Raw genomic sequence first — 23091 nt, 5'->3', positions numbered from 1 at the left:
GCCTGATCACCAGTCTGTCCTATCTTCCTATACCTTTCATTCTTTCCTTAACTATCTCCATGCGTATTTGCACACTCTTTCCTGCATGTACATGTGCTGCAAGGATTAAGTGCCAGCCGCTGGCGAGACCTGGAAGGGGGTGAGTGAACCTCAGCAATAGCTCCTGGAGTCAGGCTGGGGGTGTAGGCCCTGTGGACCAAGGTACCAGCTACTGGAGTGAATGAGATCCTACCATCACCTACTGTAGGCAGTGGGGTCTTCTGCTCCCAGACACTGGGACAGGACCAGTATGTGCTCCTGGGTGCTGGGGAAGGTCCCAGATGAGTGAGATGAGTGTGGGACTCCCCAGCAGTGGCTGGAGCAGGGCCACAACTCATATGCCCGGTGCTGGCTGCTGGGGAGCCGAGTGCTGCCCACTGGACAGGGGGGCTGTGCCAGGTGCTCAAAAGATCCATGAATGTGTGTGAGCTTGTGAACCTGGAGAGTGCTGTGTGTGTGCCTTCAGCATCTCTACCTGCCGGGGAGGAGAAAGGTGTCTTGGCTGTCTGTGTCTATGTTTATGTGAGACCTACAAATAAGTCTTGTTGAAGGCAGCCTTTGCCTGGGACAGCCTGTGTGACTAGCCTGTCTCTGTACATGTATGTGTCTGTGTGTCTCTGAAATACATACTGAGCTTTTCTACCAGCTGAGCCTGAAAAGGGGAAACTAGCAGCCACATCCCCTAGCCTGGGCAGAGACCCCAGGTCCCAAAACACTAAGCTTAGCCCCCACGTCTGGGCAGGAGAGGTCCTTGGGCTGGAGTGGCTGGAGGAGGTAGCTGTGCTCTTGTCACCGTTCACGTAACAGTCAGACCACCAGGAACACATACAAACTAAGAAAAGCAAAGGCACAAACTGTGGAACAGCTAGCAAGAAACATACAAAGATAAACCAAAAAAGATTAGTAAGTACTTTAGTTGCAAGAGGAAGACAAAGGAAAAAGCTAGTTCACTACTCAATAGGAAGAAAGGCTGTTAAATCAATGCACTAACAAAACCCTAAATGTTTAATATATTCACTGCTTCAATCTCTACTAAAAAGGTTAGATGCAATCAGGCAGGTAATGCAATTAACATGAACAACAAAGCAGTTAGAATTTAAAACAGAAGAAGGAAACAGGTTAGAGAATACAAATGTAAACAAGTTAGTTGGTTTTAAATCAACTGATGAATGGAATTTTGGAAGACTAAAAGAGATCAAACAAATTACTTTTCTATCCATATAAAAAGGGAAAGCAAAAAGAGCTGGAATACGGTAGACTAATTTCCATTTCTAGAAAAAATCTAGAATATGTTAGCAAGCAAAAAATACTGTGAACCTCAGCAAAAGGGTTGATGACTAAGAGCCAAAACAAATCATCAAAAACAATTCATGTAAGTCTGGGAGGAGGTAAGAGACTGGAACTGCAAATACAACCATATTTGAAAAGAAAAAAAAAGCTTTTAATACACCTTCTGATACATAATTTTCTCATAAACTGTATTAAAAAGGTCTACATGAAGTTACTATTATATGCAAAACTCATTGCAGAACTGTATTTGGAGAGATTTCAGTGTTTCCCTGTCAAACATGAAGAAAATACTGATTTGAGGTTCCTGGAGATCTGCTGTTGGCCTGTATATTTTCTTAATGATAATAATAATTTTCTTAATGATAATAATAAAATGAAAGTTTTGAGGAATGTGAAATTACAAAATCTGAAGGTGTTGCCAAGCTGGAGATAACTGTAGGCAGTCCTGCTGACAGAACTAAAATTGGAAAGGACCACCGTATATTAGAGAAATGTTCTTTAAAAGCACAATGAATTTCCACAGAAAGAAGTGAAAAATAACAACACTCAGCTAGAAGTCATCAATGGCACAAATGCAAGCTCTAGGAAAAAAAAAAATAAAAAAAAAATCTGGAGGCTGGAGTGGATATCAAGGTGAACATAAGTCTTCTATGTCTCATCAAAAAGAAAAAGACCATGCTACTGGCGTATAAAAAAGAGTATTATAGCACATATAATATGTAAATAACCATTCAATTGTAGCTGGCTTTAAGATGCCTTTGGCTAGAATACTATATATGATTTTGTACCAGAATTCCCAAATAAGTGGATTATCTACAATGAATAAAGAGTACATCAACAAAAATCATCAGAGATGATTTAAACACGACTTGTAATGAAAAAATACAAGTAACTGGGGCTGTTGACTACAACCTAAACGTGAAGCAGGACATGATAAAAAGTAACTGCAGAGAGGAACAGAATAAACTATTTTTCATGTCCACTGTGGGTAGGACAAGTAATAATAAGCTTTAACTGCAGAAAGGGAGATTAATTTAGACCTAAAGAAAAGCCAACCAGAAGTGATAACTATGCTCTGGAACAGATTGTCTTGTAATGCTGCAGATAATCCATCAGTGGGAATTTTAAAAAACAAGCTACACAAAAGCTGTCTATTTTTGTCTGTTGTTTACTATCACCAATAAAATTTTGCGAGTGTCTATCTTGTAAATATAATGCCACCTTTGCTTCCTAGATTTTCTGAACTTGTTGCAGTGCTTGGTACCCTCATAACCTAAAGGGGTCCCAGTACCTAAAGGGGTTCCAAAGGAAAGCTGGGGAGGGACTCTGTCAGGGAGTGGAGTGATAGGACAAGGAGTGATGGCTTTAAACTGAAATAAGTTTTTGTTTGTTTCTTTGTTTGTTTGTTTTTTCATTCAGATTACATGTAAGAAAGAAACTCATTATTAAGGGGGTGATGAGTCCCTGAAAGAGGTTGCCCAGCAAAGTTGTGGATGCCCCATCCCTGGAAGTGTTTAAGGCCAGGCTGGATGGGGCTTTGAGCAACCTGGTTTGGTGGGAGGTGTCCTTGCCCACGGCAGGGGAACTAGATGATCTTCAAGACTCCTTCCAACCCAGACCATTCTATAACCAACTGGAGAGGAAGTCTAGTGATCAGCAAGATCCTGTAAAGGTAGAAAAGAAATGCAAGAAGGAAATACTGACTGTTGGTCACACAGACAAGAGAGATGAAAAGCTGAGGCTGGCTAGCAAACAAGTTGGAAAATACAGAACCAAGGTTCAAACTGAGCTTACCAACCTCTGATAGCCAGGATGTCTGAGAAATGAACAGTTTAGCATGGAAGATAGTTATGGATTTGGAGGACAGGTCAAAATTCTATGATTAATCCACATGTTCATGTGGAATATGTGTGCCACTGGATCAGCATTTTCTAGTGAATCTGCTGCCCTAGCAAAATATTGGAAAGGAGTTTTCTGTAATGGAAATGTCTTGGTAGCATGGGGGCTACAGGGGTGGTCTTTGTGAGAAGAACCCAGAAGCTGCCCCATATTAGGTAAAAGCCAGTTCCGGCTGGCTTCAAAATGGACCTGCTGCTGGCCAGAGCCAATAGGCAATAAATCATTATAAGTACTAAATTATTTATTGCCTAATGATAGGCAATAAATTGTATTAATCTCCCTATGCTGAGTGTGTTTTGCCCATTACAGTAATAGCTGAGTGATCTACCAGTCCTTATCTGAGCCCTTGAGCCCTTTTCATCATATTTTCTCCCCCTTTTTCTTTTAGGATGGAAAATGAGAGAACATTTGTGGTGGAGTTCAGCTGCCCAGCAGGGTAAAACAGCCACAGAACTAGATCTCAAAAAGTTGCTCTTGTTCAAAGACACAGAATCACAGAATCACAGAATTTCTAGGTTGGAAGAGACCTCAAGATCATCGAGTCCAACCTCTGACCTAACGCTAACAGTCCCCACTAAACCATATCCCTAAGCTCTACATCTAAACGTCTTTTGAAGACTTCCAGGGATGGTGACTCCACCACTTCCCTGGGCGGCCCATTCCAATGCCTCACAACCCTTTCAGTAAAGAAGTTCTTCCTAACATCTAACCTAAAACTCCCCTGGCTCAACTTAAGCCTATTCCCCCTCGTCCTGTCACCAGGCACGTGGGAGAACAAACCAACTCCCACCTCGCTACAGCCTCCCTTGAGGTACCTATAGAGAGCGATAAGGTCGCCCCTGAGCCTCCTCTTCCCCAGGCTGAACAAGCCCAGCTCCCTCAGCTGCTCCTCATAGGACTTGTTCTCCAGACCCCTCACCAGCTTCGTCGCCCTTCTCTGCACCCGCTCAAGCACCTCGATGTCCTTCTTGTAGCGAGGGGCCCAAAACTGAACACAGTACACAAGGTGCGGCCTCACCAGAGCTGAGTACAGGGGGACGATCACCTCCCTAGCCCTGCTGGTCACACTGTTCCTGATACAAGCCAGGATGCTGTTGGCCTTCTTGGCCACCTGAGCACACTGCTGGCTCATATTCAGCCGACTATCCACCATCACTCCCAGGTCCTTCTCTGCCTGGCAGCTCTCCAACCATTCCTCTCCCAGTCTGTAGCTCTGCTTGGGGTTATTGCGCCCCAGGTGCAGGACCCGGCACTTGGCCTTATTGAACTTCATGCAGTTGACCTTAGCCCATTGGTCCAGCCTATCCAGATCCTCCTGCAGAGCTTTCCTACCCTCAAGCAGATCGACACACGCACCTAACTTGGTGTCATCTGCAAACTTACTGAGGGTGCACTCAATGCCCTCGTCCAGATCATCAATGAAGATGTTAAAGAGGACCGGCCCCAGCACCGAGCCCTGGGGGATGCCACTAGTGACTGGCCTCCAACTGGACTTGGCTCCATTCACCACGACTCTTTGGGCCCGGCTATCCAGCCAGTTTCTAACCCAACGAAGCGTGCGCCAGTCCAAGCCAAGAGCAGCCAGTTTCTTGAGGAGAATGCTGTGGGAGACGGTGTCAAAAGCCTTGCTGAAGTCAAGGGAGACCACATCCACAGCCTTTCCCTCGTCCACCCAGCGCGTCACTTTGTCATAGAAGGAGATCAGGTTCGTCAAGCAGGACCTGCCTTTCATAAACCCATGCTGACTGGGCCTGATTGCCTGCTTGCCCTGCAAGTGCTGCGTGATGACTCTCAGGAGGATCTGCTCCATGAGCTTCCCTGGCACTGAGGTCAAACTGACAGGCCTGTAGTTTCCCGGGTCTGCCCTCCGGCCCTTCTTGTAGATGGGCGTCACATTTGCTAGCCGCCAGTTTCTTGAGGAGACTTATCTTTCTTGCTAAAGGAGACTTATCTTTCTTGCTAAAGACTTATCTTTCTTGTCTAAAGACTTGTATTAGGTGGCAATTATGTTATTATTTTCAGATGAAACAAGTTTCAATAAGTAAATGCAATTTACAGTTGAGTAAAGAAACTGAAAGAACTTCTGGCTGTTAATGATTGATACTTCACTCATTCATGTCACTTATGATGTTAAGATATTCATAGAATCATTTAAGTTGGAAAAGACCTGTAAAATAATCTAGTCCAACTGTTAACCTATCACTGCCAAGTCTACCACTAAACTATGTCCCTAAGCACTACATTTACACATCTTTTGAATACCTCCAGGGATAGTGACTCAACTACTTCCCCGGACAGCCTGTTCCAATGCTTTATAACCCCTTCAGTGAATAAATTTCTTTTAATATCCAAGCTAAACCTCCCCTGGTGCAACTTGAGGCTATTTCTTATTGTCCTATCACTTAGTGCTAGAGGTAAGAACCTGATCCCCACCTCGCTACAGCCTCCTTTGAGGTTGTTGTAGAGAGCAATGTCTCCCCTGAGCCTCCTTTTCTCCAGAATAAACAACCCCATTTCCCTCAGCCACTCCTCATCACTCTTGTTCTTTAGAGCCTTCTCCAGCTTTGCTGCCTTTCTTTGGATATGCTCCTGTACCTTGATGTCCTTCTTGTAGCGAGGGGCTCAAAACTAAATGCAGGATTTGATGTGTGGCCTCATGAGATCCAAGTACAGAGGAATGATCATTTCCCTAGTCCTGCTGGTCACACTATTTCTGATACAATTATAAGGCTGATCAAATATGGGTCACTTAGGTTTTTTGCTGTTTCTCCACAGTGATTCTATATTCCTTACCTGCCCCAAAATTTCAGCAGGAAAGACCAAATCTTGGGCTGATTTTTCCAAATGGCCACACCAATAGCATAGCAGCTATGCACGCTATATGACAGTGCATAGCTGCTGTCAGCAGCATGTTAGGCACACAGATGGATGGCAGCAGTACAAGGGTCAGGAAGAGCTAGCTGAGCAGCCCTGCTGATGGTCCCGGGGTAAGCAATCAGCACAGGCAGGACACGGATTGAGAGGAACAGGGAAGCTCAGTGGTGTGTTACAGGGCTCACAGGAAAGTGGGATAAGGTCTTGGGACAGGACATACTGGGTACTTAGCGTGGATGAGGTTTGGGAGAATACAGTCCCTGAGCTGTAGTCTCGAGCAGGAGATTAAGAGGAGTCATGGAGCTTTGAGTTTAAAAAGCTCAAAAGAACTCTAAAAAACTACACTTTAGAGCTAGCCGGACAGGGAGACCTACAACAAACTTAGTGGACCTCTGCTGAGAAGTCATCAAGGTTCTTGAGCAGCTGTGGTAATAATTCAGTTCTGGGTAAAAGAATTATGGTTTGGCATGTGAAAGGGTCTGGGTCAGGAGAATACTGAGTTTTTCAATCTTCTTCCTCCCTCTAACCATCTATAACCACAACCAGAACCTGGGTTCTAATATAAGAAGGGATCACAAATACACACAGCTTCTCCTGTGGCCGACATTAAGTCTGCTGTGTTGCCATATTGAACTTTTAACATGTTTCTGAAGAACATTTATCTCCCTTAATTTTAGATAACTTCTGTGTAAACATCAAGATACAAGTTAGCTGTATAGCTTCTCTTTATTGTCTTTATGAAGAGAAATATACTGAAATATACCCTTGTATGACTACTTCCACCCTAAAATGTACAACTAATAGGGAACAGATTACTCATGAACTACAGATGTCAACTTTGTTCCCCAACTATACAAAGATTAACTCAGATATAAAAACCTAGACTAAAAAGATATAATTAGATGAGCTGAATCTCAGTTCTTTGCACGATAAATCTGCTTCTAAAAATACTATTCAGAACCGTTCATGCACATTAATTGTTAAATTTAAAACTGGATGAATTAATGCTAAAATTAAATAAGTACTTTTTGTAATTGTTAAAGAAAAAAAAATACCACTACAATTTTGGTGGTGTGAGCACATGTCCAATGATCACATTTTTTCTTAGGTTAAGTATATTGTTATGCTTCTATTTCTCTGTGAGCTTAATCGGGTTACTATCTATAATTACATGCCCATCAGCAGCTTCTAGGTCTTGATTAAATATGGGGGCCTATCTTGCACAAACAAGGGATTGTCTTCAGCCTTAGATACCCAAAAATCATATTATAGAAACTGATTTGGAAAACTTTACTACTCCCCTTTGTCATGTTAATACAGTTCATTTTGATTCATGTTGCCAATAAATGAATCCCTGTGAGACCTTCAGAGAAGACCACAACTTCTGCAAATTGCCCAGAAACCCAGTGCTGGTAAGTGGATCATGCTTCAGAAGCTGTTCTGTTTTGCATTCCAGCAGCAGCTGTCAGTGCTTCCTCACACATTTGTTATTACAATGCTGGATTGAAATTTCTCTCATTAACTAATAACATTATGCCGTTTGTTTTATTACTGTCATTTGGAAGTATTGCTCTGCTGTGCTTTGTAGAATCCGTTGTGTATGCATACAGTTAATCAATGTGGCAACCACTTTGTAAAGCTAGATTTCTACAGTTCTATACCTGTTTCTATCTCATCAGAAAATGCTAAAAGCAAATATCAGTATCGTTGACGGAACCCCACCACAATATTTATTTAAATAATTTTACTAAATATATTCCATTCATTAATTAATTTAAAAAATAGAGATGGTATCTCTCATCTGAAATCACTGCATCAGGGGTTTTAAAGAAAACATTCTGGTGTCACAGAAATGTATTTCTAGAACAAATTATAAAAGTATAGATGCTGTTTTCAGATAGTATTTGCAACACCATACATGGACATTTTTGGACTTTTTCATATTGAAATACTCTTTAAATATGTGCTCTCCTTTCCTCATTTCTTATTTCTCAATGCCAAGGTATACTAAACATAGTAACAGTAAACATAATACAACAAACAATTAAGGAAATCATTAACCTTCTTTTTAAATGTCTCAAACTCTTCGATGTGGTTCGGAATTAAGATTCAAAACATGATAAAATTAGCTTTAAATTAACTAAAATACTAAAAAAAGCAGGATCAGTTCTCACCTTCAAAGTCACCTATAATTGGTTGACAAACTACAACATAAAGCCAAATTTACATTTACATTCAGCAAATGACAATAGCAAAATATTCAGACTACTTCTAGTTACTTCAGAGCACTCCTTAGGTATTCCAAAATTGAGAGGGGGATGATTATTTGGATGATAAAGGTCAGATTATTATGAATTTAGAACCAACAACATCAATAAAACCTGTACAGTTCTTAGTGATATCAGTCATGCTCCTAGGACAAATCATTTGAACAGGATTTGTATAAACTAGCTAGACAGATTACAAGATTTACGTGGAGAAGAATGACTCTGTCCCTGAAGCTTGTTCACGTTGATGGACATTTTTCTGTGACTTAAATGGACTTTGGACCAGACCTTCTGTATATACTGAATATGTAGTATGTACATATCACATTGAACAATATTATCAGAAGACTGAATTTTCTTCCAAAAGGAGAAAATACTCCAAAATAATTTTCACAGTGCAAAGTAGAATTTTTATGCATTAAACTCATTTTCATGTTCAAAAAACAATCAACGACAACAACAACAAATCAACTACATATACGTGTAGTATATTGTGTACACATACATAATTAGGAATTTATGTACTGGCATATCCTTGAATGAGAATGTAATTGAAGTATGTCTTCTCTGTATAAGTTGTGTAATGGGTTCTTGTACTCTTAAATTCTTGTATCACAGCTGCATTATCAACACCATGCTTGCTCATTTTATTGCATGGCTGGATGAAGAGCCCAGAACAGCCTGATAGACATCAACTGCGAGAAAATACACATTTACTTTCTTCTTTCCTAGCTGCAGCAAATGAAAGACATTTATTAGATGAAAAGATATTTAGAAACTGGGCATATATGATTATTTTGAAGAAATGTTTTATTATATGAATCTTTTGAGTGACAAGAAACTGTTGAAGGTTCTTGAGGATTTGCTCACATGGAAGTGATTTTTTTTTAACATACTTGAAAGGAAAATATATGACCAATTCAATTGAAAAGGTAAATGGTGGGATGTCTGATCTCACTTTGATTGTTAGAAAATACAATAGGTAAAAAGTTATACTTCATTCTTCATTGCAATATAATACAATATTGTTATTATATTCCCTTTCCTTCCTCTCTTTAAAAAAAAAAAAAAAGTTCTCTAAAGTACAATTTCGACAGCATCTAGACATATTACTCTACACAAACTCTCTGCAGACATAAAACTTTATTAACTGAATTAAAACACCATCAGTATGATGAACACATGAACTTTTATAAAATATAATTAAGAAGATGTTTTTGTGAATCTTAAGATTTTTGTTCACATTTTGAACAGTTTTAAAACCAGCTGTTCTAGAGAAAAAGGCAAGAGGTGCAGACTAAAAAACATATTCAAGGATGTAAGAGAAATTAAATTATTTTGGTGTTGAGGAATGTCTTTCAAATATGTGCTGCTTATGCCAACTTTTTCATTTACATGTTATAAATACTATCTTTGTGTGAAAGGCTTCACTATGCATAATGTATTTTTTTCCTGAGACAATCCATTAGCTTGCAGTGCTTTTGCTCTGAATAATTCCCCTTCACCTCCAGCTAACATTTCTCATCCTTGAATTTTGGTGGGCAGAGGGGTCTGGAAAATGTTGGTCTGTTTGGCTTTCTAGATTATTTCTAATTGTTTTCCTGATTTCCTCTATTTCAACCCATCATTCTTTCTTTTAATAAACAGCATTTTTTTCTCTCAGCACTTAGTATCAAGAACTAGTGCCTAATTCTCAAATCCAGAGATGGACAGCAGAGATGGACAAACATACCTGTCCTACTCCTGCTACTAAAAAGGTAAGACTGATGATTGCAGTCTCAGGTCTGAAACACTGACAAGATTAAGTATAAAATTCAGTTAATTAACTTACATAAACTCTCCATAATTTACATGCCATTTTACTGTGTCTAAACACTTCAGATTTGTACTCAGCATATGTTCTGGTATCTTTAAAATCCACAGGAACTAAATATTTTTAAATGGCTGGTAACTGTTCACTGTGACAACAAATCTGTGAGCTTTCTGAGAATACTCCACAACAATGTTAAATTCAAAATAATCTCTTTATCATACTCAAAGTATTCTTGTAATCTAGTGTGATTAATATAAGCAAAGACATATCTGCAGTTTAGATGTTTATTTCAGCTACCAATTCTAGATTTTTTACAGTGGCATCTAATGCAGTTGCAGTGGAATAAGTCTGGAATATGCCTTGCTTGTTTTGTTGGTGGTGGCGGTGGTGTTTTTTCCACTGACTACAAAAGGAGTGGGGACTACAAATTCAAAGGTAACTTCTAATATTATAAACATGAAAGGTTAAATAGGAGAAATCCTATATTATGTTCGTGAGCATTATTTTTTCTTTTGCTTGCCGTAAGGCAAATTTTCCTATCACCAGGACACCATAGTGCCTTCACACGTTGGAAGGTTTGTAAAACACTTGGAGATGAAATGTGCTACAGCACATCAAGTACAGTCTACAAGCTTAGTCTAAACTTTCTGTAATTCCAACATATTCCACCTTCCAAACCATTTTGTTTGTTATGTGCAAAACAAAATGACTTTAAAGGAAATGCAAGTAAAGTCTGAGAACATTATATAAAGCAACATACTGATAAATTTAAATCTGGAAAAAATGTGGAGAAGACCAAAAAGCAGTTTGTGACAATAAAGTAAATTAATTCATTCCAAATGTTACGCTACGGTAGGTTATATGATTCTGCCAGATGTTTCTCTTTACATGAATTTTATTATGCCACAGAGAGCAATTTGTTTTAATGAGAATATTTTTTCAGGGCAATATTTGTTCCGGAAGGCAGTACTTTTCTAGCTTCACATTCTAATGAGAACAATTTCCTTTGATTCATTGGTGTTACTATTCTTTTGTTGACTCAGTCAAAACACCAATTAGCTGTATGAATGCTGCAAGAGTGAGAAAGTGGGAAAATGCTGATAAGGGGCCCAATCCTCAAAACACTTGAGCAATGTCATTTACTTCAGTGGAGTTCTTTACATGAACTGACTGCATGATAAGGAGCTTAAAAGATGAGAACTTAAATGTGTAATTCCAAACACAAGATCAGATTACTTGCCTCTACATTTGAATAAACTTCTCAAGTCCACTTGGTACCTATCTTTTAATTAAAAAGTTAAGAATACCTTACTGCTATTGTTCACACTGTGTTATCTTCAGCTGTTTGACTTTCTCAGGTATACTATTGTTGCAACCCTTTTTCTTCAACTCACTGAATATTTGTCTCTTAGGCACTACATGTTACTCATCTAGTGCTTCAGGTTTAGAATTTGAAATCTCTCTGATATAAAGCTGTGACAAAACTAAAATATTTAACTACAAGTGCTCTGTTTGGTCCACCTACACCTCCCTTCATTTACTCACTCCCCTTCAGGCTGCTACCAAAAGGGCTACAACAACCTGTATTTTATGCTGAAAAGATAAAAAGTAAAAGAAGTGATTTTATGGAAGAAGATGAAGTTGTTTTCACTGGGATTTGGCTTGCAGTTTTGTTAGTGGTGGTGGTGTTTTTTGTTTTAATTTATTTCTAGTTACTTTGGCCAACACAGATTTTCTCGGGAAAAAATAAGTGTGTGTTAGGTCTAGAAAGATTCAGGTGTTTAAGCAAGGAAAAGCCTAGTTTATCTTTCACTGCAAGAATGCATCTCATAAATTTCTGCATGTTTTAAAAAGTGTCTGTCAGACTTAGGAATCCCACAAAATTTATACAACACATTTGTCATGGATAAACTCAGAGTTGTTCATTTCTTGAATTAACAGGCCATATAAAAATGGTTTGTTGTTTACAGAGTAATCTCTATAGGTGATGCTGGCAGTTATAAAGTTTTACTTTGAAAATACATTATATTTTAATGACTATTAAAACTTATCATGTCATTTTTCACAGCTGGATTGCTGGAAGTTTGTCTTCTGATGCTGACTGCAATGTTATAAGCAAAATGATGCAGAGTTCTCTTACCCCAAAACTGAATAATAAAAAATCTTGTAGAAACCAAATTGTAGCAAACAGACATATAAATGGAAATTACAATGACCACGGAGAGATTCTTCAATCTTTCATTTTGAAATTGCAGTAACTTGCAGCAAATAAAATACAACAGACTGAGTGATGTTCTGTACATAGTAGCTCTACGAAAATACCTCCAATAAGGATAAGGAAATTTGACAGTTTTATAATAAACTCAAAACCAGAATTATACTGTAAATGTGATTTTTGCTTTTACACATAAATGAAGCAAGGCCATTAATCCAAACTTCTATTACGTTCTCTGGGTTATTTTACAAAAAAACATCAGTTACATAGTTCAGTAAGCATCAGCTAACTTACTACATAGATGACCAAGAATCTCTTTGAAATAAATGGAATTTTAAACTTGGTTTTGAAAAAAATCAAAGAATCATAGAATCCTTTAGGTTGGAAAACGCCTTCAAGATCATCAAGTCCAACCATCCACCTGACCTACCAAGTCTCATCACTAAACCATGACCATTAGGGCAATATCCACACATCTCTTAAACACCTCCAGGAATGGGGACAGCCCCACTCCCCTGGAAAGCCCCTTCCAAAGCTTGACCACCCTCTCCACGAAGAAATTCTTTCTCATGCCCAATCCAAACCTCCCCTGGAGCAACTTGAAGCCACTTCCTCATATCCTATCTCTGGTCACCTGAGAAAAGAGACCAACATCCATCCCACTGTGACCTCTTTTCAGGTAGTTGTGGAGAACGATGAGGTCTCCCCTCAGCATCCTTCTCTCCAGGCTAAACAACACCAGTTCCCTCAGCTGCTCCAAGTCTTGTTTTCTTGTCCCTTCACCAGCTTTGTTGCTCTTCTCTGCATGTGCTTGAGCAACTCCATATCCTTTTTGTCATGAGGGCCTCAAAACTGAAAACAATATTCAAGGTGTGGTATTACCAATGCTGCACCCAAAGGGACAACCATTTCCCTAGTCCTGCTGGCCACCGTATTTCTGATGCAGGCCAGGATGTCACTGGCCTTCGTGGCCACCTGGGCATACTGATGGCTCACGGTCAGCAGCTGGCTGTTGACCAACACTCCCAAATCCTTTTCTGATGGGCAGCTTTCCAGCATCTCTTTTCCTAGCCCATACTGCTGCACCATACTGCTGACCCAAGTGCAGCACCCAGGATTTAGCCTTCCTGAGTGACTTGCTATTGGACTCAGCCCATTGACACAGACTATCCAGATCTGTAGGCCCTTCTGTAGGGCCTGTAGGTTCTGTAGGGCCTTCCTACCCTCAAGCAGATCAACAGTCCTGTCTAACTTGGTATTGTCTGCAAACTTACTGAGGGTGCACTTGATTCCCCCATCCAGATCACTGATAAAAATGTTCAACAAAACAGGTCCCAGTACAGAGCCCTGGGGAATGCCACTGTTGACTGGCCACCAACTGGATTGATTTCCAGACAGATAGTTCTTCACCCACGAAACTGTTCAGCTGTTCAAGCTGTGAGAAGCCATTTTCTCCAGGGAATACCATGGGAAATGGTGTCAAACGCTTTACTGATGTCTAGGTAGACAAAATCCATCACCTTTCCTTCAACTACTAAGTGGGTCACCTTCTCATAGATCAGGTTAATCAGGCAGGACCTGCCTTTCATAAACCCTTGATGGCTGCATCTGATCACTCTACTGCCCCTTATGTGGCACATGGTGACATTCAAGGTGATCTGCTCCGTAACACTCTCCCTGGTACCGAGGTTGGACGGACAGGCCTGTAGCTCCCTGCATCCTCCTTCTGGTAGACTGGAGTCACTTTTGCTCACCTCCAGTCAGCTAGGATCTCCCCTGTTGGCCAGGACTGACGGTAAATTACTGTAAGTGGTTTGGTGAACACTTCTGCCAGTTCCTTCATCACCCTTAGATGAATCCCGTCTGACCCCATAAGACTTACGGACATTCAGCTGATCTAAGAGGTCACTTCAAGTTTCCCATTGGATTATAGGAGCTTCATCTCGCTCCCTGTCACCGTCTTCCAATGCAGGGGGCTGGCTTGCCTGAGAACAATTGGCCTTACTAATAAAGACTGAGTATCTCAGTCTTTCTCCTCATCTTCTGACACCATGTTTCCCATCACATCTTAGAAAGGGTGGAGATTCTCCGTAATCCTCCTTTTGCTGTTAATGTATTTACAAAATCGATTTTAATTGTCTTTTACTGCAGTATGCAAACTGAGTTCCAGCTGGACCTTAATATGCTAAAGGGTTGCATAAAATATGGAATAGGTTGTTAAAAAAATGTGTGCTTCAACAAAAATGTGACAACAAGGATTTAGTAATAAGATCACTGAGGCACAATTTGAAGGAAAAAATGGATTGTTACCTCTGTTATATCGGTTTCCTTTATTATGCAATACTGCAGTTCACAATGAAACATAGTTCATCTTTCCTATTCTAAACTGATCTCAATGGTAATTTTGTACTACCTAAATAAATCATATTTTATTACAACAGCACTCATTCATCCAAATCAGAAAAAGAGTCTCATCATGCTATATAAAATATACATTAGATATAGCTCATTGCCTATGACACGCTAGAGGGAAGGAATGCCATTCAGAGAGAGACCTTGACAGGCTTGAGAAGTGGACCTGTACAAACCTCATGAAGCTCAACAAGGCCAAGTGCAAGGTCCTGCATCTGGGTCAGGGCAATCCCAAGCACAAATACAGGCGGGGTAGAGAATGGATGAACGCAGCCCTGAGGAGAAGGACTTGGGTGTGCTGGTTGATGAGAAGCTTGACGTGAGCCAGCAATGTACACTTGCAGCCCAGAAAACCAAACATATCCTGGGCGGCAACAAAAGAAGCATGACCAGCAGGCTGAGGAAGGTGATTCTCCCCCTCTGCTCTGCTCTTGTGAGACGCCGGCTGGAGTAATGCATTTGGCTCTGGGGCCCCCAGAACAAGAAGGACATAGGGCTGTTAGAACAAGCCCAGAGGAGGGCCACAAAGATAATCAAGGGGCTGGAGCACATCTCCAGTGAAGTGAGGAGATCTGCTCCATGTGGGACCCATGGGCTGCAGGGGGAGAGCCTGTTCCACCAGGGCCTCTCCACAGGCTGCAAGGGAACTGCTGCTCTGGCACCTGGTGCACCTCCTGCCCTCCTGCTGTGCTGACCTTGGGGTCTGCAGGGCTGGTTGTCACTCCTCTCTCCCTTCTGCTGTTGCCTAGATGGTTTTTGATTGTTTGTTTTCTCCTTTCTTAAAGCTGCTCTCACAGAGGTGCAAACGACATTGCTTATTGGCTTGGCTCTGGCCAGCAGCGGGTCCCTTTGGAGCTGGCTGAAACAGGCCCTTATCTACTATGGGGCATCTTCTGGACTGTTCTTATAGAGGTCACCTCTGCAGTCCCTCACTATCAAAACCCTGCCATATAAACCCAAAACATAATGATAAAAGAAAATACAAAGCAAGTAATGCCCTATGCAATTGTTGACCACCTCCTGACAGATGCCCAGCCAGACCCCAAGTAGCAGCAGTCCCTGCAGGCAATTCCCCCAGCTTTATTGTTCAGCTTGACACCACACAGTATGGGATGTCCCTTTGGCCAGTCTGGGCCAGCTGTACTGGTTCTGTACCCTCCCAGCTCCTGGTGCACCCCCAGCCTCCTCACTGGCAGGGCAGCATGAGGAGCTAAAAAAAGTCCATGGTTCTGCATAAGCACTGCTCTGCAACGGCTAAAACATCAGCATTCTCATCCTAAATCCAAACCACAGCACCATACCAGCTACTAGGAAGAAAACTGACTCTATCCCAGCCAAAACCCCCAGGGCTCGGTGCTGGGGTCAGTCCTCTTTAATATCTTCATCGATGATCTGGACGAGGGCATTGAGTGCACCCTCAGTAAGTTTGCAGATGACACCAAGTTAGGTGCGTGTGTCGATCTGCTTGAGGGTAGGAAAGCTCTGCAGGAGGATCTGGATAGGCTGCACTGATGGGCTGAGGTCAACTGCATGAAGTTCAACAAGGCCAAGTGCCGGGTCCTGCACCTGGGGCGCAATAACCCCAAGCAGAGCTACAGGCTAGGAGAGGAATGGTTGGAGAGCTGCCAGGCAGAGAAGGACCTGGGAGTGATGGTGGATAGTCGGCTGAATATGAGCCAGCAGTGTGCTCAGGTGGCCAAGGCCAACAGCATCCTGGCTTGTATCAGGAACAGTGTGACCAGCAGGGCTAGGGAGGTGATCGTCCCCCTGTACTCAGCTCTGGTGAGGCTGCACCTCGAGTACTGTGTTCAGTTTTGGGCCCCTCGCTACAAGAAGGACATCGAGGTGCTTGAGCGGGTGCAGAGAAGGGCGACGAAGCTGGTGAGGGGTCTGGAGAACAAGTCCTACGAGAAGCGGCTGAGGGAGCTGGGCTTGTTCAGCCTGGGGAAGAGGAGGCTCAGGGGCGACCTTATCGCTCTCTATAGGTACCTCAAGGGAGGCTGTAGCGAGGTGGGGGTTCGTCTGTTCTCCCACGTGCCTGGTGACAGGACGAGGGGGAATGGGCTAAGCTGAGCCAGGGGAGTTTTAGGTTAGATGTTAGGAAGAACTTCTTCACTGAAAGGGTTGTGAAGCATTGGAACAGGCTGCCCAGGGAAGTGGTGGAGTCACCATCCCTGGAAGTCTTCAAAAGACGTTTAGATGTAGAGCTTAGGGATATGGTTTAGTGGGGACTGCTAGCGTTAGGTCAGAGGTTGGACTTGATGATCTTGAGGTCTCTTCCAACCTAGAAATTCTGTGATTCTGTGATTCTGTGAAAACAAGGACAAAACAAAATTATGCATTCCTTCTAAAGTCATTTCATTGTTGTTTTTTTTAGCCAATTATCTAACTAATGCAGTTTAAGTATATAGAGAGGGTAAATTAAACACAAAGTGTGTTTATTTTAATTTCTGATGCTTACTATGTTGATTTTTAAACTACTGTGAATGTATATTATCTTAAGGTAATGACCCTAAGACCACAGGTAAAATTCAGAAGATGCAGCACACTGATAGCAATCAAGCAAGGTAACAAGAACCAAGTGCCTGAAGGCTTTTCAGTCATTTGATACATATTTATAATAGTCTATGTAGCATGTATATCATGTCATACTCTGAAGTGCAGCTAAGCCTGTAATACTGTTAGCTTGATCAGCACATGCAGTGCTGCGGCTTATCACAGCACTTTCCACAGAAAGAGAAGAAAGAAGTAACTGCAATCTATTAAAGAGGAAACATCTAACAACATCAGGATAAGTATAATTTCTTTTTTGCCTTTGTATTTGAAGATTAAACAAACAGGAAACGGAAGGGAACGGAAAGGAATGGAACAGAAAGGAACGGAAAGGAAAAGGAAAGGAAAGGGAAAGGGAAAGGGAAAGGGAAAGGGAAAGGGAAAAGGAAAGGGAAAGGGAAAGGGAAAGGGAAAGGGAAAGGGAAAGGGAAAGGGAAAGGGAAAGGGAAGGGGAAAGGGAAAGGGAAAGGGAAAGGGAAAGGGAAAGGGAAAGGGAAAGGGAAAGGGAAAGGGAAAGGGAAAGGGAAAGGGAAAGGGAAAGGGAAAGGGAAAGGGAAAGGGAAAGGGAAAGGGAAAGGGAAAGGGAAAGGGAAAGGGAAAGGGAAAGGGAAAGGGAAAGGGAAAGGGAAAGGGAAAGGGAAAGGGAAAAGGAAAGGGAAAGGGAAAGGGAAAGGGAAAAACACTATTACTACTATTGTAGGACTGATCCTTAAGTGACTAGCTACTTACTGTAGCTAGTGGTTTCCCTAGTGTCTCATGTTTGTCTGGATTCACTAGAAAACTAGCAATTGGAACAATAAGCATTTCTGGAAAAATCAAACAGACACTTGCATTTCCTGTATATATACAATTTCTAGAAATATTCCTCAATATCAATGAAGTGTGCAAAGAGATGTCCTTCAGCAATATTTACTAGAAAAGTGGTGCCTATTTAAATAAATATTTTTCAAGATGAACGAAAATATTCATCATTCATCAAATAAATTTATTTTTTTTAAAGCACTGAACCATATGATGTAAACACAGAGAAGTTAATGTTGAAGGAGAGACACAGCTTTTATGCCAATTCCAATGAAACTGTTCTGCTTTCCAGATTTCAGATTTCTCACTTTTGGCTGTTTGAGATTTTATTTTTTTTTCCTTTTTCTTTTTTTTTTCACTTCTGTAAATCCCTTCTCTCAGTCCCACTACACTGTTTCTATCCCAGCACACTTTAATCCTAAATATTATTAAATATATAAAATAAAACTTGATTTAACATAAACCCATTTGTCTTATCCTGTATTCTTCCTCACTGTATGAGTAGGTTATTTGTTACCTTATTTTTGCATTATTAGTCTGATTGTCCCATTCCAACTGCAGAGCCTAAGAGATATCTTGAGTGGAAAGAAACACATAAACACATGCAGAGAGAAAAAGACAAAGAGTTCAAATATACAGTGCTAACATGTATGTAGAAATAAGTATATATACATACAGGAATGAAAAACTAACTTGTATGAAAAAGAACTGTTTTGACTGAATACAGGCTGAGAGATGCCTTCCATTATTTCATTTCAGACTGCTTAGGACTCTGAAGACAGTTACCAATAGCACAAAATTCCATCTGAGAGGGAAAACAACTATGTTATATCTAATCCCCCTCTCCATTCTTTTCCTTTTTAATCACTGCCAGTAATAATATTCTGGGAGTGCAATTCATTACTTATAACATCATTCTACTTAGTGGACTGGGGTCTTTTTCAAACTAGCTGCCTACTACTCTTTAATTTACTGTTTGTTTCTAAGGCTCTTTTTTCTTACCCTTAAGGACTTAATTTAGACAGACATGACAGGATTTATGAGGATCAGTGCCCTCCCGCCCCCTCTTCTTTTTGCAAATCAGTGCAATCTTAGCTCTCTCTCTTAATCCTCCAGTGCCTTCACACTTTTTTTCCAGCATAAATTACACTTGTAGCCAACTGTGCATAAACGCACAGGGTCCTTTCATATTTATGCAATTTGCAAATTTCTTTTTGTCCAACTAGTGTTAAGTCCAACTGTCATTTACCCTTCTTTCTTTGCTAAAGGTGAGACCGTGACCCAGGCCACAGCAGAGACCAGTAGTGCCAGGGGTCCTCCCGAGCAGCCTCACACATATACCAGCTGCAGCTCGCTGCCTCCAAGGCACCGTGCTGTCACTCCTCCCTGCACACTATGCACAGAAGCTGCATGGTCGTGACTGACAAACGCAAAGGAAGCAAAGGCTAAGCTATGGATCTCAGCCATCTGATGCTGTGCCTGCTTTTTGCCCCAGCTGCACAGCAACGTCTCACCTGAGACTCGGGGTAGGTCCCAGTGTGCCAATCCACTCCTGTTTGCTCATGACTTTCCTTCCCCCGCCCCCCGCTCACCGAGATTGATTTTTTAAAAATCACTTAAGTACTTGGCCACTTAGAGTCATTAATCATTAATTTAATCCACCTTTTAATTTATTAATAAGCTTACTTTCTCTCAAGCCCTTCATTTTCCCTTGATTTTCCTCTAAAAATTGTATCCACTCTGCTTGGAATTAATCTGCTCTGTTTTGCTGTCCTTACCTTTTTCCCTGAATTTTACATCACCCTATATCCATTCTCAGGCGCCCCAAGAACAGACTGTAGCAAGCAAATGTCAACTGATCTGTTTTTGCACAGTCTCATGTTTATATACTATATGTAAGGGTGAAAGACTGTACGTGGAGTAATTACTCTAGACCTCAATGCATTCAGCATCTATCCTGTGATCCAGTTGGTCACCCAGCAAGGCACCTGCTGCACTATATACAGTTTGGGTGGCTGAAAGCACTGGATAGCATTTGAAAAGTGCAAAAAGATTACCTTGGGGGAGAAGAACTACAAGAACAGGAAGATAGACTGAAAAATGTGAAATTGCATCAAAAACCAATATTTTCTATTACTATTGTTTCCTTCCTGATCCAACTATGGCTTATACTTCAAGCAAGCTGTAAGTGAAGGAGCAGCATTTTTAAACAAATAAAATGTGAAGTCATAGTGATTTAAAATAAAAACAAAAAAACACTAAACACTACAGGTACAATAAACGATGTAGGCAAGGAAAAGCTACATTAAATTAACACAGATTTAAATTCTGCAGGTTTAAATGTATTCTAGGAGTTAAGATGTAGTTTCTATTTTCTTTGAAGTGTATTCTTACATCTGGAATATTTTGGGCACAGTACCCACCTTTACATGCAAGATTAGATTTTTTTTAACCTTCTCAGCATTGAACTGTAAATGTAGTAGAGAGAGGCTGGCCCTTGCTGTGCCATGATGATTACAAAGCATTTATGTATACTGCCATGTAAACTTTGTGGCAAAAAGTGGCAAAAAAATAACATGAGATTTTTAAGTGCAGAAACAGGCAAGTAAAATTTACACACAGGGCTTCAAAAATAACAGTTTTACCAAAATGTAAGCCTACCAGAAATAACAATCTTAATTTCTATAAGCATGCCTGCTATCACATCATGATAGAAAGTACAAGCTGCCTTCTATTGATTGATCACACCCTGCATAATAAATAAGGGAAGTGAAACACCGCCCTGTGCTGCATCAATCTTGGTTGTAGATTTGGAGTTGAAACTTGACTTCAGTCAGACCAGCATCTCATTGTTCATTTCTTCTAAGAACTGACCCTTTAAAAAGTAAAATAGCAAAGAGTAACATCCACCCTAAACCCACATTAATATGTTCAGACCAGATGATGTCATCACAAAGTCCCAACAAACCCATAGCATCCATAGGTGTACTACAAGACCCAGTCATCTTTCAAAAGAAAAAAAGCTTTCTTTTTTGCAGAATTTTCATCCTAGCTATAGTTACTATTACAAAACAAGCATCCAAGCAAACAAACAACTAAATGAAAAAAGTGTAAAGGGATTGGTATGTTTTGTCTTTGCTTCCAGAGTTTATGTGTTGAGTAAAAATTAGCAAAGATATAGTGAGTTTAGCTGAATGTTACCATCAGTGCTAACATGAGTCAGTGTTATGAGGTAGGCAGGAATACTTCCTGATTAGATTCATCACTTTTGCCAATGCACTAATATTTAAAAGGAAACAATTATTCTCAATAAATAATAGGTTGGCTGTTTTGGGATTTCTTTTCTGCTGCATTTAACTAATTTAAATAACTTAAAGGCTGACTTTATTTATAATTACAATTAAATATTAATTTAAAACATTTCAGAGATTTGATTCCTTTGGTTGCTGCCATTTATAGGGTTAGAATGAATTGTATATTTCTCTGATGTCTTCCCCTAGAGGCCTGAATTACCCAACCCTTTTCTCTTTTAAAAATCTACCTTTCTGCTATATTATTATTCTTGAGTCTCATTCTTATTCGCATTTTGGAACGGTAATGTACTTTAATTTTGTTGAGAATTTGTCAGTGGAGTCTCTGTGAGAGGATGACAGCTACCTAAATATATATTGTTATTCTACCGATGTTTCATGGTGTGTAGGATAATTACCCTGCTAGGTCTACTCTGCTGGGGCAGATTCAGGTCTAGAGTTATCAGCAACCTGGAGCTGGCATAGGCATGCAGAGATAGGAGAACTCACTGTATCCTATGTCCTCCTGGGGGGCTTCACAGCCTTACCACATGAGCATTAAGCACGTATTTTTGATGGCATTATTGTCTTGTTTATGTAATGAGATTTATATTTTATTTCATGCATTTTGCTTTAAACTTTCTTCCAATACATACGGTAATGCGATGGGAGCATAAAAGCAAGAACCACTAACAAAATCAACTTAACATCCTACATGAGAATAAGGACACAAAAAGTACATGTAACGTTTTGTCACCAAGCAGCAGACTGCTGTCACGAGGAAATACAAATGAAGTGTAATACAGCTGTGTGGCAGAAGGCTAGGATTGACACTGAAAGGACAGTATTTGGATGCATTTAAAAAAAAAAAAAAAAAGATTGAAACAGGAGTGAAGATGAGACAAAAAGTTAGAAAAGGCATAATAGCACAAAGAATAAAATAGGGCCAAGAGATTTATGTAGACGTACAAAAGAAATGCTGAAACTACGAAAGAAAATGAGAGATGATGATACACAGAGGTAGGAATCTTAAATCACTAGTACATCTGTACAGCATAAATCAGCCATGTTCTTATACTTTTCCTTCATGAAACAAAATGCTGAAACTGCTTTTCCAAAGATGCAAAGCATCGTTCTTCCTCTCTAGAAAAACAGGTCAAGTAAAAACTCAAAATAAAATGATTCTAATAGTCTGAATCACTCAAAGTTTAATTCAGACTGTTCTACACCAGCAACTCCAAGCAAATCATCTTTCCAACCCTTGACCCAGCTCCAGCACTGCAGAGGTGCACCTGCCAGGCTGGCAGGACCAAGCATCATGTCTGAGCTCATTGCATCACATGCACATAGCTGCAGCCCCCACTGACACATGCCATGGCACGTCCCAGGTCCCTGGAAAACAAAACCTTCCTCAAAAAAACAAAACCATGACAAATGAAAATAAAGCACACTGATGGAGTTATGAACTATTGATTCAAGGAATCAGTATTTCGTAATATTAATCAATATATCAACTGTCCTCAAGGAATCATTGTGAGTCATTTAGCAAAAGTGTCAACTAGTTTCCTGGCAACTGCCAAAAATTGAATTTTAAGAATTACTGTGAGAAAAGAAGAAAATAACTAATACCATCTTCCA

At 40.5% G+C, this 23091-nt stretch overlaps 1 protein-coding gene and 1 long non-coding RNA gene across 7 annotated transcripts in view; one reads left to right on the top strand and one right to left on the bottom strand.

Annotated features, from left to right (window-relative positions):
- GPC5 (glypican 5) overlaps window positions 1–23091 on the bottom strand; it is a 775603-nt gene that overhangs the window by 663444 nt on the left and 89068 nt on the right. The gene's annotated exons all lie outside the window — the stretch shown is intronic.
- On the top strand, window positions 9756–12675 carry LOC311430291. Of its 2 annotated transcripts, none has more exons than XR_014688671.1 (3): window positions 9756–10126; window positions 10500–10617; window positions 12251–12675. It is a non-coding gene; the product is annotated as an uncharacterized lncRNA (long non-coding RNA). The 2 variants fall into 2 exon arrangements; XR_014688672.1 differs by having other exon boundaries at window positions 10489–10617.

The sequence above is a fragment of the Aythya ferina genome (assembly GCF_964211825.1).
Source record: "Aythya ferina genome assembly, chromosome: 1".
Classification (NCBI taxonomy): domain Eukaryota; kingdom Metazoa; phylum Chordata; class Aves; order Anseriformes; family Anatidae; genus Aythya; species Aythya ferina.
This window is presented reverse-complemented; position numbering and strand designations above follow the sequence as displayed.